An 18,482-nucleotide genomic window follows, 5' to 3' on the forward strand; every position below is an offset into this window, starting at 1 on the left:
GTTGTGGAACTAAGTAAACTCATTAATGTACTACTGAAGCTTATCCTATCCTCTATAATAAAACCTAACTGTCTCTGCGTCCCATCCCTGCACTTCCTGTTTGTGTGTGTGTGTGTCCCGTGTTTTGCGCTACTGCACATGTGCAGGGAGGGACTCAGAGACTGAGGAGAGCTGAGGGAAGATGGGCGGGTGGTGTGCATGCACGCGGGCGTCTTGCAGGCAGTGTGCGCTTGCGGTGGGTGCGCGGCAGGCGCGCATGCACCGCACGTGCACGCAGCGGATGCAGGTGCGGTGACAGTGCGGCGGTCAAGAGGAGAATGAGAGGGAAGAAAAGGGAGGGGAGGAGTGGAGAGGGGGGGGGGAGGGAGGCGTGGTTTCAACACAGACCTAGAGTCCGTTTTGAAATGGGCTTAGGTCTAGTAGTTTTAGGCCCGGTGCACACCAAAAACCGCTAGCAGATCCGCAAACCGCTAGCGGTTTTTGAAACGCTTTTTCTTATTTTTATGAAGCGTTTCACCTAGCGTTTTGCGGTTTTGGGTAGTGTTTTTTGTGTAGTAGATTTCATATATTGTTACAGTAAAGCTGTTACTGAACAGCTTCTGTAACAAAACCGCCTGCAAAACCGCTCTGAACTGGCGTTTTTTAGAGCGGTTTGTGTTTTTCCTATACTTTACATTGGAGACAGAAACGCCTCCGAAATCCAAAAAATGCTACAGGCCGGGAGTATGCGTTTCAGCAAAACGCCTCCCGCTCTGGTGTGCACCAGCCCATTGAAATACTTACCCTAGCGTATCCACAGCCGCAATCAGCTGTAAAAACGCAAGAAAACCCGCTCGGTGTGCACCAGCCCTTAGGTATAATTGGCAAACCTGGAATGAGAAGTTTGGTTTGCAAGGAAGCAAGGACAGTCCCCAGCAGACTTTCTTTGAACTTACATTTTAACAATGACCATCCTGTGCCTCAAGGCACAGGAACTCTTTCTTTCCCTCAGCTGTCACCCTCCTAAACTCCCTGTAGGTCATTCCATCCCCTCCACCACTGCATTCTGAACTGCACCTTGCCACCCTTTATTTTGCTTTTTGCTTTTGCTTGCTTGTATCATGCTTTGTTTTTTGTTCTTTGTTTTTTGTATTGATGCCCTTCTGCATTTTATGCCCTGTTTATCTATACTCTGTTATCTACACTTTTTATCTCTACTCTGTTAATTGCTTGTGCCAAACCCAATTCCGAGCATGACCTTGTCGTGCCTGGCGAATAAACTGATTCTGAACTGTTGCGCTTCCATTAATTGGTGGACATTGTACTCTGGATGGGTGTTGAGAATTAACACGATGATCAGAATCTGGCTAGTTAGCACAGCAGGGTATTTTTTTTTTCCCAAAATTTTTATTACATTTTCCATTTTTAAAAGATACATTAGGCTAACAATATGGCCAAGTAGTATCGTAACAGTCAACGTAACATTGATCAGATGTCATACAATAAAAGGGGTGATAAACGTAACATTGGTTAAATATCATGCAATAAGAGGAATGATAACATAATCACAATGTAAACAAGGGGGTAATGCATATTACAAAACTTTATAGAAATGTGACCCAGAGGACCATGTCCAACCATCTGGGACAAGTATATGAATGGGGGGGGGGGGGTAATCCCAGCCAAGGGCTGGGGAAAGCTGTGATCCCCAGCGCCCGTCGTCCAGCAATAGACGGGCAACTGAGAGGTCGCTATGATAAGCTCAACTGGAGAGTTTAAGTGGAAGAGAAAGAATCAGAAGAAAGAGAATGGGAGAAAGAAGGAAAAAGAAAAGGAGAAGAAGATAGAGAAAGAAAAAGAGGGCCGTCCCGTCTCATAGCCTCCTGATCAAGGAACTCTCCATGAGGGGGGTGTTCTAATTGAATCCAGGGGTCCCAAATCTTCTCAAATTTTTTATGAGTGTCCCTCAAAATACTGGTCAACTTCTCATTGATCATGAAAGAGTTGATTCTAGATTTCACCTCACTAATGTTAACAGAAGGTTTTTTCCAGTTGCTAGCAATTGTCATTGTGGCTGCCGAGAAAACAAACGAAGCTAGTTTGTTCTGGGATAAAGTTAGCAGTTCTATTTTTTCGTGCAAGAGAGCTTGCCAAGGGTTTTTGGGGATGGTTACATGGAAGAGGGATGAAAGTAGCCTGTAAACTTGGCACCAGAATTTAGTGAGCCTGGGACAGGTCCACCAAGTATGTAGCATATCTCCGTGTGACCTACAACCACGAAAGCAGAAAGGACTGGCAGAGGGAAACACCTTAGCTATTCTTGCAACAAGATACCAGCGAGTCATAACCTTATATGCCGCCTCTATGGTGTGTAGATTCGATGAGCAGTAGGAAATCCTGCTCCATATATTTAGCCAGTCCTCTTGGTCCCTCGTGCCCGACAGATCGGATTTCCATCTGGTAATGTAAGCGTGCGTGGGTTAGTGGGCGTTCTGGACGGGTCAGAAGAGAGTAAATTGTGGAAATCAGCCCTTTGGAGTTGGGGCGGTGAAGGCATATATTCTCATATGGGGTGGGTTTAAAAGGGGGCTCCCTATTTTGGGTGAGGGACTGTACCCAGTGCCTTATTTGTAGGAATCGAAAATATTCTCTCTGTGGGACTTGAAAGGTTTCTTGCAGGGCTGGCCAACTGTACACCCCTCTAGGGTTAATAAAATGCATAACTTTGGTGAGGCCGTTATCGACCCACCATCTAAAGGCTTCCGGATTATCATACCCTGGGAGAAAAAAGTGGGTTGTTAACCAGAGGTAGCAGGGGAAGGTGGGGGGATAGAAGATGAGAAGAGTATCGGACTGAGTCCCAAACTTGGAGGCTATGAAGCATGGGGGGCTAAGGATGGAGGGTCGCATCTTTTGAGGTACCCAAATGAGGGTGCTCAGGAGCATAGGGGCACTATCTGGGATCTCGAGAAACACCCAGAGAGGAGTGTCACGAGTTTGAAACACCCGTGTTAATTGAGTAATAGTTGCTGCTCGGTAATAAGAGCTAATCTGGGGAACTCCCAAGCCACGGTGTAGTTTATGAGTGAAAAGGGTTGACTTATTGACTCTAGGATGCTTACGACCCCAAATGAAAGATTGTATTCTATGTTGGAAAGTGCGTAGGTAGTGAGGGGGCACTTTGACAGGGAGAGTCCGAAAATAATAGAGAAGCTTAGGTAAGAATGTCATCTTGATTGAATTAATTTTCCCTAGCCAAGAGAGCGGGAGTGTGGACCATCTATCCGTTAGTGTAGATAGGGATTTAAGTAGTGGCGGGTAGTTGGCCGCGAAGAGGGAGGCATAATTGGGGGTTAAAGTGATACCAAGGTAGGGTATAGATTGAACCCATTGAAAGGGGCAAAACTCTCGAAGTTGAGTAGTGAGATGTGACGTAAGGGCGATACCTAGTGCTTTAGATTTTGCCATATTAATTTTTAAACCAGAGACCTGAGCAAATTGTTCAAGGGCTTTGAGGGCATTTGGGATGGAAATGTGAGGTTGTGTGAGAAACAAGAGGGTGTCGTCCGCAAACATGAGTAATTTGTGAGCCAGACCGGCTCTCTCTACCCCTTTGATATCAATGTTTTCTCGTAGAAAACAGGCGAATGGCTCTAGAGCTAAAATGAAGAGTAAAGGGGAGAGGGGGCAGCCCTGGCGAGTACCTCTCTTTATAGGGAAAGTTTGTGAGGTGTGACCTGAAAATCTCACCGAAGCTGTAGGAGTGGAGTACAGTCCCCCAACCCAATTCAGAAAGTAGGGATCTAGCCCCCATTTGCTTAAAGTATTTTTGAGGTAATTCCATGAGAGGGTGTCAAAGGCCTTAAAGATGTCTAGGGATAAGGCTACACTTGGAATTTTTTGGGAATGTAAGTAGTGGGACAGGAGGACTGCACGTCTAGTATTGTCTTCCGCTTGGCGGCCCGGAACAAAACCTACCTGGTCGCAATAGATGAGATCTGGCAGAACTCTATTTAAACGTAAAGCTAATTTTTTCCCCAGCAGCTTGAGGTCCACATTAATGAGGGAAATGGGGCGAAATTGGTGGGGTACATGGCAGTACTGTTCAATTTTAGGGATCATGGAAATATGGGTGGATAGCAAGGAACCAGGAGGCGGTTTACCCTCACGTAGTTCATTGTAACAATCAGCTAAAGGTTGCTAATTTTTTGTAGTATTGTGCTGTGAAGCCATCTGGGCCTGGGGTTTTATTGACCTTGAGGGTTTTTATGGTGGAAAGGACTTCCAGAGAGGTGATAGGTGCGCTAAGATTAGCAGCAGTGTCTTCGGTGAGTTTTGGCAGACTTATTTGGTCTAGAAAATCATGGATGGCTTTATCTGAAGTAGAGGTAGTGTTGGTGTATAAGTCTAATAGGAATGTGGTAAAGATGTCCACTATTTTGCGGGGATTGGCGGTTGCCTGGCCAGAAGCATTGCACACTTTCAGGTTGGTAGGGTGAAGGGACTTATTGTTTAGACATTTAGCTAAAAGGGCCAAGGGCTTATTGGCGTTGTAGTAATATAATTGCCTCCTTCAGCGCAGTTGCCGTTCTACTTTATCCATTAGGAGCATGTCTAATTCTGTGCGGAGTTTGTCTTTGATAATTCTATTAATCCGGGTAGTGTGCTGTTTCCAAGTGTGTTCAGCCGCCTCAGATTTGTTAGTTAAATCTGTAATCTTTAGGATACGTTGGCGTTTAAGTGAGCTAGCCAAGCCGATCAGGAAGCCCCGAATGGTAGCTTTATGAGCTTCCCACAAGGTCAATGAAGAGGATACGGAGCCTGTGTTATCGGCAAAGTACTCCGTAACTTTGTCTTTTTATTGGTTGAGTATTTTCCTCTCTAGAAAGCATAGAATCATTTAAACACCAATGGAACTCTCTTTTAAGCGGGAGCGACAACAGATTGAGATTGGGGAATGGTCAGACCAGGTGGTGAAGTGAATTTTGGCAGCTGGAGCAAGGTGTAGATATTTCTGTTGGGTAAATATATGATCAATGCGACTAAAACTGTCATGGGCATTTGAGTAAAAAGTAAAATCCTTAGTGGTAGGATGAAGTTCTCTCCAAATGTCTACATAGCCATATTTATCGAGCATTGCTTTGATTTTGATACCTTGGAGGTCAGTGGGTTCGGGAGAGGGGCTAAGGTTAGTAGATCTCTGTCTATCTATTCTAGGGTTGAGGGTAACATTAGTGTCGCCTGCAATTATTATTTGGCCAGTTCCGTGTTGTGTTAGGACTTGGAGGAAGTGAGAATAGAAGTTGGACTGGTGTGCGTTAGGTGCGTAGTAAGAGGCAAGGGTAATTTCCCTGTCGTATATGGAATCAGTTAAAATAAGGTATCGGCCCGTAGGATCAGCAATTTGTTTTGTGCAAATGAACGGGAAATTTTTCCGGAATGCAATGACAACGCCTCGAACTTTAGTGCGGGCACAGGCAAAATGAGCAACGGGAAAGTGGCGGTTTAAGTACCTGGGGCAAGAGGATTGGTCTAATCTGGTTTCCTGTAAGCAGACTACATCCGCCTGACATGCTTTGTAGTATGAAAATGCTTTGGGGCGTTTATTGGGGGAGCCAAAACCCTGGACGTTGTGCGAAAAATTTTTAAAAGTGTCAGAGGTCATGGAGGATCTGTATGAAAATTGAACCAGAAGTGGGAGACCATGAGGCGGAAGTCCCAGGAAAGAGAGAAGCAGAAAGGAGGAAAAAAGAGAGTGAGAAGAGTAAGAACAAGTATTAGGAGGATTGACCTAAGATAGGTCAATAGTAAGATAAGCTCAGAAAGAGCAAAGTACCAGATGGAGGTAAGCCCTAACCGGTACATAGGGAGAGCATGTGTAGACCGACTGCCCTGCTGGCTAAATGAGAACTGAAAATGGTTGGGGGAATCCCAACGACTATAGTCAGGGTGGAGGGGGGGGTTAGAAAAGGAGAAGAAGGAAAAAAAAAACGGAGGAGAGGGTATGTAGTTATCATAGTTTCCCGTGAGGGTTATGGTTATTTATAGTCTTCCTCCATTAGCCAACACGGAAGTGGGTATGCTCAAAAAGGGTTTTGTGGTTAGTAAACAATATACCTGGAAGGACTGTATAGTTTAGAAATAAAAAGAGTTAGAGGTATATGTCAAGGTTTGGGGTATATAGAAATAACTACTAAGTAAAACGAATAAGAGTTTAAGGTGCTAAAGCCGTATTATTAAGTATACTAGTCCACTCAGTGGTACACAGCAGGGTATTTTTATTTCACTTAAAACTGAACAGTGATGCATCTGTGTGACAATAGTTTTAATAAAAAAGACTTCAAAATATTTTTGGGATGCACAACTTTGTGTATAATTATTTCTCCCCAAAAAGAAAATTCAAGCTGCACATTAGATATAATTTAATTAATTTTTTTTTTTTGCAGGAACCACTAATAAATTGAGAGGTTAAATACAGAAATTATATTGTTTCTCAGAATAAGTCTCCAAAGGATATGCAAATTGTCTATTTCACATGACCCAAGGGAGGAATCATTTTCATGTCGTCATCATATTCATAGGGTTATAACTCACATATGTGTCTGTTATAGACTTCTTTACAGTTACAGTATATGTATAGCAGAAAAAGAGAAGTGTCAGAAGTTGACTTAAAGGAGCTATTTAAGTCATTGAATATTGTCTAGGAGATAGATCAATCATTTACATAAACAATGAATTGTTAAAATGTAAATACCATTTAGACATTCAGGCCCCTTTAAAAACTTGCATTGCAAGTGTGCATTGCATTACCCTGTTTTACCCCTTGGTGATGCTACGACAATGCAAGTCAATGGGGCCTTTTACATTCAGTCTTTGCATCCCGTTGCACCGCAAGTGATCATCTCTCTGCAATCCTGACGCACAGCCTGCAGCGCGTTACCCCAAGCACTGCGCTTAACACACGGTGCTTAGGGTAATGGAAGTCAATGGGTAAAGCAGTAAGTGTGAACGACAGAGCGGGATGCGTCACAGTGCACATGCACAGATAGATGGGAATCCTGTAGATGTATTTCCTGTCTAGCAGGAAGTACGTCACTGAGCACTATGCATATGACCCTGTCGGCACACTCTGCCGCAGGGTCATATGTTTGTCATTTTTTGCACTGTGGTAGGATGCAGCAGGAGCATGGCATTGCACCGCAACGCAAAAATCAGGTGTAAACCGGCCTTAAACAATATGCAATATGCTAAAATCAATTTAATGCTCACATGCTTATTTATGCATTAGGTTCAACTGTTTTTATACAAAAATATTATTACATTGTACTTCATACCTTAAGTTACACAGATATGATAAATTAGGCAAAAATCCACCAAGGGAGGTATACTAACATATAGCAACACCCAAAACATACTGTAGGTGGGGAAAGAATGAACTGATCTTTTTATTCTCAACAGATGACCACAGGAATGCATGGTTTCCTGCACTTCAAGGCTGCATCACTACCTGGACAGGAGGTGATTGTCTACCATCTGGTGGTCACAGCAGTAGTTAAAGTATTAAAATATACTATTCTTAAAGAGATGGTTAAAAAAATGTAAATACCTACCTAAGCAGAGGAAGACCTCACATCCTTCTCAAGACTACCGCTGCTGCCTGGGAGTCTCTGGTAGTGTGCAGCCATGGACAAGTGGCTTTTATTTACTGTGCAGGCACAGTTGTACTCATACAGGTGCAGTACAGCTGTGTTTGTGCATGGGGGAGGCAGGGCCAAGAGAGCATATCCAACAAGCTCTCTATGTTGAGGTCTGTACATGGCAGCGGTAAGGCATACAGTGACCAGATTTTTCTTGGCTCAACCTGGGACAGAGGTGGCGTGTGTGTGTGGGGGGGGGGGGGGGAGGTGGTAGTACGGCAGATTTTTCTTGGCTCAACCTGGGACAGAGGTGGCGTGTGTGTGTGGGGGGGGGGGGGAGGTGGTAGTACGGCAGATTTTTCTTGGCTCAACCTGGGACAGAGGTGGTGTGTGTGTGTGTGTGTGTGTGTGGGGGGGGGGTAGTACGCTGCACCAAAAAATGGGCGTGTCCATGATCACAGTAGGAAAGTGTGGATGGAGTGTGGATGGAGTGAACTGTAATGTAACTCTGAGGCAGTGGGCCAGATAGGCAATGTGACCCTAAAGGTAATTAGGCAATGTTCCCCAGACACATGAGTAAAAGCAGTGTTCCCACAATGATGTGGTGAAATGGGAGATTTGCATCATGGATGACAGTCCATGACATGACATGACATGACTATTTAGTCTGTAAAGTGCTGCAGAAGATGCAAGTGCTACATAAATACATAATAATGATATGGTGGGACATTACACTTTGACTATGGCCGGGATTGGATTGTAAGCTCCACCAAGGACATGGCTACATTCTCTGTCAAGTGCTGCCTTAGATGCCAGTGCTATATAAATACATAATAATATCGTAGGACATTAGACTATGACTATGGTGGGATTAGACTGTGCATGTAATCTGCAGAAGCTGCTGATGCTACAGTATTAGCATACCATTTAATAACCATGAGCCCACAACATGCCAAATGCTGCAACAATAACCCCAAAGTAGAAAATGCAGTCTCTATGACCATCAAATAACTGCAGCAACTGTTACCTCTGACACAGGAACTGCAATAACCGTTACCTCTGACACATGAAATGCATTAGAAAACGATTACTCCGACTCCGCAAACGGTAAATGAGGCAAACATTACCTTATGCGGCCACAGAGTCTCACGGCTGGGACACTCAGCGGCCAAAAGTGGGACATAACCTGGGACACATTGCGGCCTGGGACAGGGGACCCTGAACCTGGGACGTGTCCCAGGTAAAATGGGACGTCTGGTCAGTGTAGGTAAGGGTAAGGAGGAGATGGGAAGCCTCTGGACTATCCAGAGGCTTTCTTCTACCTAGGCCACCTCAGGTTGACTTTAAGCTTAGTGAATCAGGCCTACCTTATTGTTATTACTTAATGTGGTTGAAAAAAGACATCTGTCCATCACATTTTTAGAAAGATGTCCATAACTATGAAATCCCTTGATCAAGTACATTATTTTAACGAAATGCAATCAAAAATGTATTTGAAATGTTTATTTTTAGTGAAGATCTCTCAAGTGTCACCTGTCAATCTGGTTGATACTGCCAGTAAAATGTGCTTTAACAGATTAATTCAACAATTATACCCATACAGTATGTTTAAGAAATATTTCAAGAGATTATTTGAGTTTTCTGTGACTTAGCTGTGACATGGGTGGAGTGCCCTACTTATGAAAACACTTTTATAACCTAAGGCCTGTGAGAGAGGTATGCAATGACGTGGTAAGAGAGACTAAATAAAAAGAAAAGACTAATAATGTCACCATTTACTGTCCACAATATTGATTTCAAGCAGTGATGAGTGAAAGTGCTAATATTTTGTTTTGCATTAATTTCCGCAAAAAATAATGTTAAATTCGATTTTTGAATTCTATCGAAAATAAGTTTAATTATTTCTCGTGTTTTTTGCATTTTCATGAATTTTTGCGGTAAAAAATATCACTTTTTTCACACAAAAATAGTCGCAGTAAAAATATTGTTTTCCGTGTTTTCATGCTTTTCACTGCAAAAATATAGATGTTTTATGTTTTCGCTGTAGAAAAAACTTTGTTTGTGTTATTTGCAAAAACACAAAAAAACTCTATTTTTTGTGAAAAGTTTCTCGAATCGAAAATAAGATTTTCCATGCAAAAATGACTTTGGCGAAAATTTGCTAGCAACACTGATTCAAGTTCAATTACTAGACACTAGACTGGATTTCCATTCAAGCCACTATGTAACTACACAGAGGAAAGTGCATCATAATTTTAGAGGGAATTTCTCTTGCTGTCTGCCACGTGACACTTTCTCCAGAAAATTGTTCAGAATACTTTGACTTCGTGTTTTACTGATTACATTAGCCAAATGGGTATTCCCAGTAGTCATTGCAAAAGCTGATATCACATAGAGACAGCCTGCCTCATCAACAGAGATGTCGCGAACATCAAATTTTGGGTTGTGCGAACCGCCATAGACTTCAATAGGCAGGCGAATTTTGAAACCTACAAAGACTGTTTCTGGCCTCATAAGTGATGGAAAACTTGTTTCAAAGGGTCTAACACCGGGACAGGGGCATGCCGGAGGGGGATCCATGCCAAAAGTCCCACCAAAAATTACGGAGTTGACGCAGAGTTGGGTTTTAATCCCTAAAGGGCAGAAATCACAGTACATTCCTACATTTGAGAAATAAAGGGCTGCTTTTAAATGTCCAGAGTGGTAATGTAAGGGTTATGCTCGCTTTACACTGACAGACCAAATGCCACATTTACCGAGATTGAGGGCTAACAGGTCGGTAAGGCCCTCGTGTGTGTGGTGCTGCATGTGCACTCAACTGAACAGACTAGCGTAGCGTATAGCAGAGGCCAGGATGGGAAATTAATAATGGAGCTATATTATGGAAACAAACTGACAGGCTCAGTGTACAGCCTAATTTTTTTTAAGCCTATTTGTGAACTCCTCCATGCCAACTTGTTACGTGACCAAGCAGCCATATGAGATTCAGTGTAACCGGTCTATAAGGCCCATAGATGAGCGGGTGCTACATGCGCTCTCAAATAAAAGCAGACAGGCTCAGTCTACAACCTATTTTTTTTCTTAACCTTTTGCCGACCGCTCCACGCCAATTGGCATGAACACGGCGGCAGCCCCAGAACCACTCCACGCCAATTGGTGTGAATGGCTTCCTATGGGGCTTGCAGGAGAGCGCACGAGCTGATGCGCGTGCATCTCTGCTCCACCTTCAGTCTCCCAGCGACGATCTCCACTTGGAGACCGTTAGACAGCACAACCGCCATCTAATAACTGTGTACAGCGCTGCGATCTAAGGCAGTGCTGTACAGGGGACAGCATCTGCAGTGATAGGCTGAAGCCTATCACAGCCAATCGCTGTGATAGGCTGACTGGGGAAGGGAACAATAATAAAAAAAAATAATGAAATGTATTTAAAAAAAAAAAAGAATATAAATATTTACAAAAAAAAACACTAGGGGAGCGATCAGACCCCACCAACAAATAGCTCTGTTGGTGGGGAGAAAAGGGGGTGGGGAATCACTTGTGTGCTGACATGTGCGGCCCTGTAGTGAGGCCTTAAAGCTGCAGAGGCCCATTTGGTAAAAAATGGCCTGTCACTGGGGGGTTTAACACCGTGGTCCTTAAGTGGTTAAAGCATATTTGTCAAATTTATTTTTAAATAAATATTTTTCAAGTTATTTATGAAAAATGTAATAATAAAAACACAAATACAAAGTTATTTAAAACAAAAAACGAATTACAATGTTATTTAAATTTCAAATCTTTTTTGGTAAATTATAATAAGAAAATTACAGCACAGTGGCAGCCTGCCTGACAGGCAATAAAATGCAAACTACCTGATACACCACCATGGTGTCCTTGGATCTAGTGCCTGTGTTCAAACTGCCACTCTTAACGCTGCGTTTACCAAGATTGAGTGTTAACAGGTCTGTAAGGCCCTTTGGTGTGTGTGGTGCTGCATGTGCACTCAACTGAACGGACCAACATGGCGTGTAGCAGATGCCAGGATGGGAAGTTAATAATGGAGCTATATGATGAAAACAAACTGACATCCTTAGTGTACAGCCTATTTTTTTATTTGTTTTAAGCCTATTTGTGAACTCATCCACGCCAGCTAGTTACACAACCAAGCAGCCACGCAAGATTGAGTGTAAGCGGTCTATAAGGCCCTTAGATGTGTGGGTGCTGCATGCACGCTCAACTGAAGCAGACAGGCTCAGTCTACAACCTATTTTTTTTTCCTTAAAGTATATTTGCCAAATGTATTTATAAAAAAATATTTTTCAAGTTATGTATGAAAAAATGTATTAATAAAAACAACACAAATACAAAGTTATTTAAAAAATGTCAATGTTATTTATAAAAAAAATAAATTCAAATATATATATTTTTTTTAAATTACGACAGCACGGTGGCAGCCTGGCAGGCAATATAATGCAGACTACCTTATATACTATCATGGTGCTGGTTTGCACATGCAAATGTAATTGTAGAAAAAAATGTGAATGTTCTGTGACATCACCCTTGGATGCAATGTACAGCATACTTCGCAGCCTCTTATGGAAATTGTGCATCCTTTCTGACTGAGTTCTATTTTGTAAAAGTTCCACCACTTTGTGCTTATACGAAGGGTCCAGTAGCATTGCCACCCAGTACAGGTCCTTGTCCTTCAGCTTTTTTATATGGGGTCTTTCAACAGGCAGGACTGCATGAAAGACCCCATTTGTACAAGGTTGGATGCCGAGCTAGCCAGCCCCTCTTTGTCATCATCACTGAGGTCATGCAAGGTCTCCTCCTCCCCCCAGCCATGTACAACATCATGGGTACCCGAAGGGTGACCACAAGCCCCCTGGGACGCCTGCTGCGGTTGGTCTTCCACCTCCCCCTCAAAGCCACCTTCCTCCTCTGACTCCTCTTCTTCCTCTGACTCCTCCCTCTGTGTTGGTTGCCGCAGGTACGGCAAGTGTTGATGACAATTCTGGTTCTGGTGGTGGTGATAGACAGTTCCCACAGCTCTTTCTCTTACTGGTCTCACTCCTCTATGGCCTGATCCACCACTCTTCGCAGGGCATGCTCCAGGAAGAAAGCTTATGGGATCAGGTCGCTGATGGTGCCGTCACTGCGACTCACCATGTTTGTCACCTCCTCAAACGGATGCATGAGTCTGCAGGCATTGCGCATGAGCCTCCAGTAATGCGGCAAAAAAATCCCCAGATCCCCACGGCCTGTCTTACCACCATACTCATACAGATAATCATTGAAGGCTTTTTCTTGTTGGAGCAAGCGGTTGAACATCAACAGAATTCCAGCGAGACGGTCTGTCGCAAATCAATTGCCTCCCTGGCAGGATATTTTCCTGCTGAATCTCTGAAAAGCATGCCATGGCCACATGTAGGAATGTCTGAAATGGCCATACACCTTCCGGGACTGCTGGAGGAACTCCTGTAAGCCTGGGTACTTACACAGAAATTGTTGTATAATAAGATTCAACACATGTGCCATACAGGGCACATGTGTTAACTTGCCCAACTTCAACACCACCAACAGATTGCTTCCGTTGTCACACACAACTTTGCCGATCTCCAGTTGGTGCGGGGTCAGCCAAACATCCACCTGTTTGTTCAGAGTGGCCAGGAGTGCTGGTCAAGTGTGACTCTCGGCTTGCAGGCAAGTCATGGCCAGTACGGCGTGACACAATAGGACCTGGGAGGTGGAATAGGCCCTGGGGACCTACAGGGTGCAGTTGTTGTAGAGAAAGCCGCAGCAGCAGAAGAGGACTAAGCCAAGGAGGATAGCAAAGAGGATGGAGGAGGAGGAGGAGGAGGAGAAGAGGAGGTGGCAGCAGGCCTGCTTGCAAGTCATGGTGGTGTCACTAACTCCGCCGCACAGCCTCGTATTCCATGCTTGGCATGGCAGATGTCAACAGGTTGACCCAATGCACAATGTACATGATAGAAATGGTGCCTCTGCACACTATCTATTGTGTGTGCTAGGACTGTATGTCAATGCATAAAGAAAGAGGATCAAGTCCTTAAAGCACAGCACCACACAAGTAAATAGTATTCAAAAGGATAACAATTTATTATATTCAATATTCAATCACTATAGAACAATTAAAAACAATTAAAACAGATCATGCTGCCTGTAATGCAAATATCAAAATACCATAGTTCAATCAAGTTAATAATAAGTGCACCATCATAAAAATGTATAGTAGTGTCAGTACAACATACTATGAGGTGCTCTAACAGAGCTACCCCAAGTAATAGAACCCGGGTTCAGTATTTGGGCCTAAAGTAGTGAAAAAAGGACCTGGAGGAAAAAGTGTGAACATATAGTGCATATAATACCATCAATATGATGCATACCAGCAAACAGATACAATATGATCAAACAACCTATAACTAGCAAACAGTGCATAAATCAGTGATGTGATATCATTCAATGGCTGTGACTATGATACCGCATGCTATGAGGCAACCATAGTATAAGGAAGGCAAAAATACTTAGCCGGATGGGCGCAATAGACAGGCAGCATGTGGGAGAGAGAGCCCCGGGCGGATGTCTCCACCGGTTCCGCAGCAACGACGCCGCTTTTTCAAGAGAGAGGGGGACTCCTGTGACGATAATGGCGACGGACGCCGAGTAATATAGTGAGCAGAGCGGTGTCACGTGGTCGCGTGACGTACGCGCATCACGCGCACCGCTCAACCAATCAGAGCTCAGTAGGCGGAGTGGAGGGCGGAAGAGTGCCGAGGAAACCACGCTGGAGCGCAAATAGGAAGTAAGTATAATACATAGGCAGATCCCAATATAACGCTGCATATTTGACAGCATATGAATGTATCTACATCACTCATCCCTTCACGTATTAATACAAACCTGATAATCCACAATACAATATCCTATTGCGACAATATATTACATAATGAAGACATAACATAAATTACTCATACGAGGGAGGAAAAGGTTTAGAAAGGAAGTCCATGAATGTCCCAAATGTAGGATCATTATAGATCCCTATACAGTCCAACACATTGTATAAGATCACAGTAAGACATAGTATATCCCAATACTCCTATATGGGATGCCAAACCAAGGTCTGGAATAATAAGATTCAATCCAAAGTGTCAATGAAATGTCATAATGATTCCTGGCAGAAGAAAATCCAGGTGACAGTCCAAGTTCCCATGACCTAAACACGTGTCCACAAGGAGTCCAAAATAGGTAGCCACCAACACAGTTGAGGACAGAGAGACTTCATCCAGGGCAACTTAGTCCATGATCTCAATGTAGAACATAGGTAATGATCAACAAATCGAAGTCCAGAATCCCAAGCTAAGGATCTTCAGAATCGCTTCCTGGATCGGGGTTACCCGAACAAAGTAGTCAAGAGAGCTTACTACATTGCAAAATCAAGAAATCGCACGGAATTGATTAATAGCAGACCCAGACCACAATCCAATCTGGTGAGACTGAGTACAGTTTACAATAATGGCTGGCAGGATATATATCAGGCACTGCATAGTGCATGGCCTATTTTACAAGCAGACCCAGACCTAGCTAAGTGCATCACCTCACATCCCTCCATTACTGCTAAAAAATGTCCAACTCTAAAGGACACACTTTGTTCTAGCCATTTTAGCACAGTGATTGGCCATACACAGGGAAATCGAATATGTGGAAGTTTTCCATGTGGCTCTTGCAATATCTGTCCATTTATGAGTAGACAAACTCATATTATGGACTCATCACAATCTAATCAGTTCAGAATTAAACAATATGTGAATTGTAGAACTCATGGTGTGATATATGTCTTAAAATGCAGTTGTCCTATGATGTATGTTGGCCAGACGAAGAACGCCTTGAAAAAGAGGATTCAGCAACATCTGTCTAAGATTAGACTGGCCGAGAGAGACTTTAAAGAGGGTAAGACTCTGACGTCTGTGGCCGCCCACTTTTTACATACACATGCAGGTAGCTATTCAGGTATCCAAGTATATGGTCTGGAGCAGGTTAAGTCCACAGTTAGACAAGGTGATGTGGTTAGACAACTGTTACAAAAAGAGGCCAGATGGATCTATGTATTGAATACTAAGGCTCCATATGGGCTGAACGAGGAGATTGACTTTACTGGCTTTCTTTAATATTACGAGTATGGATTTTGACGTCTACTCTATTTGTTTTTCAGATGGGATACTATGGATATAATTCTGTTTAAATATACTCACATTAACTAATGAGGTCATAATATTCTTATTGGAAGTGGACCTTTTTGTTGGACTACTGTTCTGGTCTTGTCAACCCGGACTTCTATTGGGATTCTGGACTTCGATTTGTTGATCATTACCTATGTTCTACATTGAGATCATGGACTAAGTTGCCCTGGATGAAGTCTCTCTGTCCTCAACTGTGTTGGTGGCTACCTATTTTGGACTCCTTGTGGACACGTGTTTAGGTCATGGGAACTTGGACTGTCTGTAAGGCTTGGTGGTGTATTCTCCACAGTCAGCATGCAACGCATGAGCTGGCGTGGAGGAGGTACACACACCAGCACAAGGAAACAGGCTATCCCTAGTATAGTGGAGGGGAGGACTGACTCCAATAGGAGATTGTGGCGCACAGAGCCGGTGCAGATCTGACAGCCACAAACAATGCTTTCGTAATAACGTCTCAGCGCAAAGTAGCGCTGAGCGCACAAACCAGAACTGAGGAGATCAGGACAGGTAGACAGAATGAACGCTTGCTAGCTAGCGGCTACTTAGCGACAGCAAGCGTCCAAAACCAGACAGACTGGAATGAGGCAGCCAATGCGATGCGGCGATGGCGTGCCTCACAAAGACAGGACAGGACAGTCAGAAAATAGCAGGATTAAGATAGATGAACGTAACACAGATAAATATACAATAAGTATGTTTTCCTAGCGTATTACAATTACAGCTATCAATGAAACTATTTGTAACGTCTGACTAACATATGTATATATCGGCAATGAACCGATATATGACATAAGCAGGAACGCTGACTAGGACTGGAGTAATACAGGGAACAGGACTCAGAAGGATTCGCTATCTCTTCGCAGAGATGAACGCAATCCACAAACAGTAACAGAACAGGATTCAGAAGGATTCGTTATCTCTTCGCAGAGATGAACGCAATCCACAAACGGTAACAGAACAGGATTCAGAAGGATTCGTTATCTCTTCGCAGAGATGAACGCAATCCACAAACAGGACCAGGAACAGGATAACTAGCTCAGCACGGGTGTTCACGGTACGCGCAAACTACCAAAACGTGCTGGAAAACTGACTAACTGAACACAGGATATAAACAGTTCGTGTACGTATACATCAGCGACACTGATGTATCACGTAACACAAATACAAGGAAAATAATAAACGTTCTGGTATGCATATATATTGGCAATGAACCAATATATGATGCAAAGACCAGCGAAGTATCTTTAACAAGAAACACGATCGGGGGCTAAAGCGACAGCAAGGCAGGCTTAAGCGGAAGCTATGAAAACCCAAGGAAACCCTGCAGGAAGCAGATCTTTATACTGAGGTCATCCAATGGGAGCAGACATGCAGATTCCCACACAGGTGAATGATAATCAGTCACAAGCTGACAGCAGGGAAAGACAGACAAAGCTATGCAACTTGCATGGAAATAGATCAGAACTGCCTGAGCTGCAGCACTAATACTTCCAGTAATAGCTGCTGCAGCAGCGATCATTACAGTACCCCCGCCTTTAAAAGCGGATTCCAGACGCTTTTCAAAACCGAAATTCCCAACAAAACAGTCTGACTGATAATTCATGATGACCGGGACAGCCCGGCAAGACCGAATTCCAGAATCAGTCCCCACAAGACTGGACCCATCAGAACCAGAACCTACAGAACCACGCCCATCAGTACCACAAGCCCCAGTGTGACACCCATCAGAACCATGATTTCCAGAAGAAAGCCCTCCGAAATTCCCTGAGCGATACCCACCGCCTTCCAGGAACCGTTCAGAAACGCCAAAGCCTTTGCAATGCCCACCGGTACTGTCTTTACCAACACAAAACCCACTGTTGAACCAGTCCAAGGTACCAGGACAGGTTTTCTCAGAGACCTCCCAGAACACCTTGAAGCTCCAAAGAGATCCCCATAGGTCAGAACGCCCCTTAGGCTCACATGGAGAACTATCAAGAACCCCTATGGAACCTAGGGCAATTCCCGAGTCAGGGCCACAAGGACAAACATCAATATCAGGGCTTTCAGGGACCAGAACCATCTCTGGGCATGCAGGCAGACTGGCAACATCAGAACGTGTTCCCACTAAGGAAGCATCAGAGCACGCTAACACCTTAGACACACTTGGGCATTCTGGCACACAAAGAACATCTGGGCACACCGGCACAAGAGAAACCTCTGGGCATGTCAAGGAACTGTGAGCCTCCGGGTCAGCCAAGACAGGACCAAAACCAGGACTGGCCAAAAAAAAATCATCATGACTAAACTTCACAACCACTGGACTTTTACACGAGAATGCTGGATCAGACTTAGATGTCGCTGATTCCAGCAAAGTCAGTAACAAATCAGATTCAGGGGCACCAACAAAACAGGACAAATCTTCTGATGTATGCACTGAACCAGACAGGGACTCCACAACTACCTCTGGACTGGACAGAGACTCATTTAATACACTGGATTGGAGCTCATGAGGCGCTGCAGAACAAGTCAGTATTGCAGCAGCCCCCACTGGACTAGGCAAAACTGAGGAATTCCCTGGACAGGAAGGGGACTCTGGAACCTCTGCCACAGCGGCCAGAGAACTAGAATCTTTCAGGATACAGGGCTG

General features: G+C 43.9%; 1 protein-coding gene across 2 annotated transcripts in view; it reads left to right on the plus strand.

Moving 5' to 3' along the window:
- The window catches only part of LOC137546579 (uromodulin-like), a 495,270-nt gene that overhangs the window by 324,822 nt on the left and 151,966 nt on the right, over window positions 1–18,482 (plus strand). The window lies entirely within an intron of this gene.

This window comes from Hyperolius riggenbachi, chromosome 2 (genome assembly GCF_040937935.1).
Source record: "Hyperolius riggenbachi isolate aHypRig1 chromosome 2, aHypRig1.pri, whole genome shotgun sequence".
NCBI classification, from domain to species: domain Eukaryota; kingdom Metazoa; phylum Chordata; class Amphibia; order Anura; family Hyperoliidae; genus Hyperolius; species Hyperolius riggenbachi.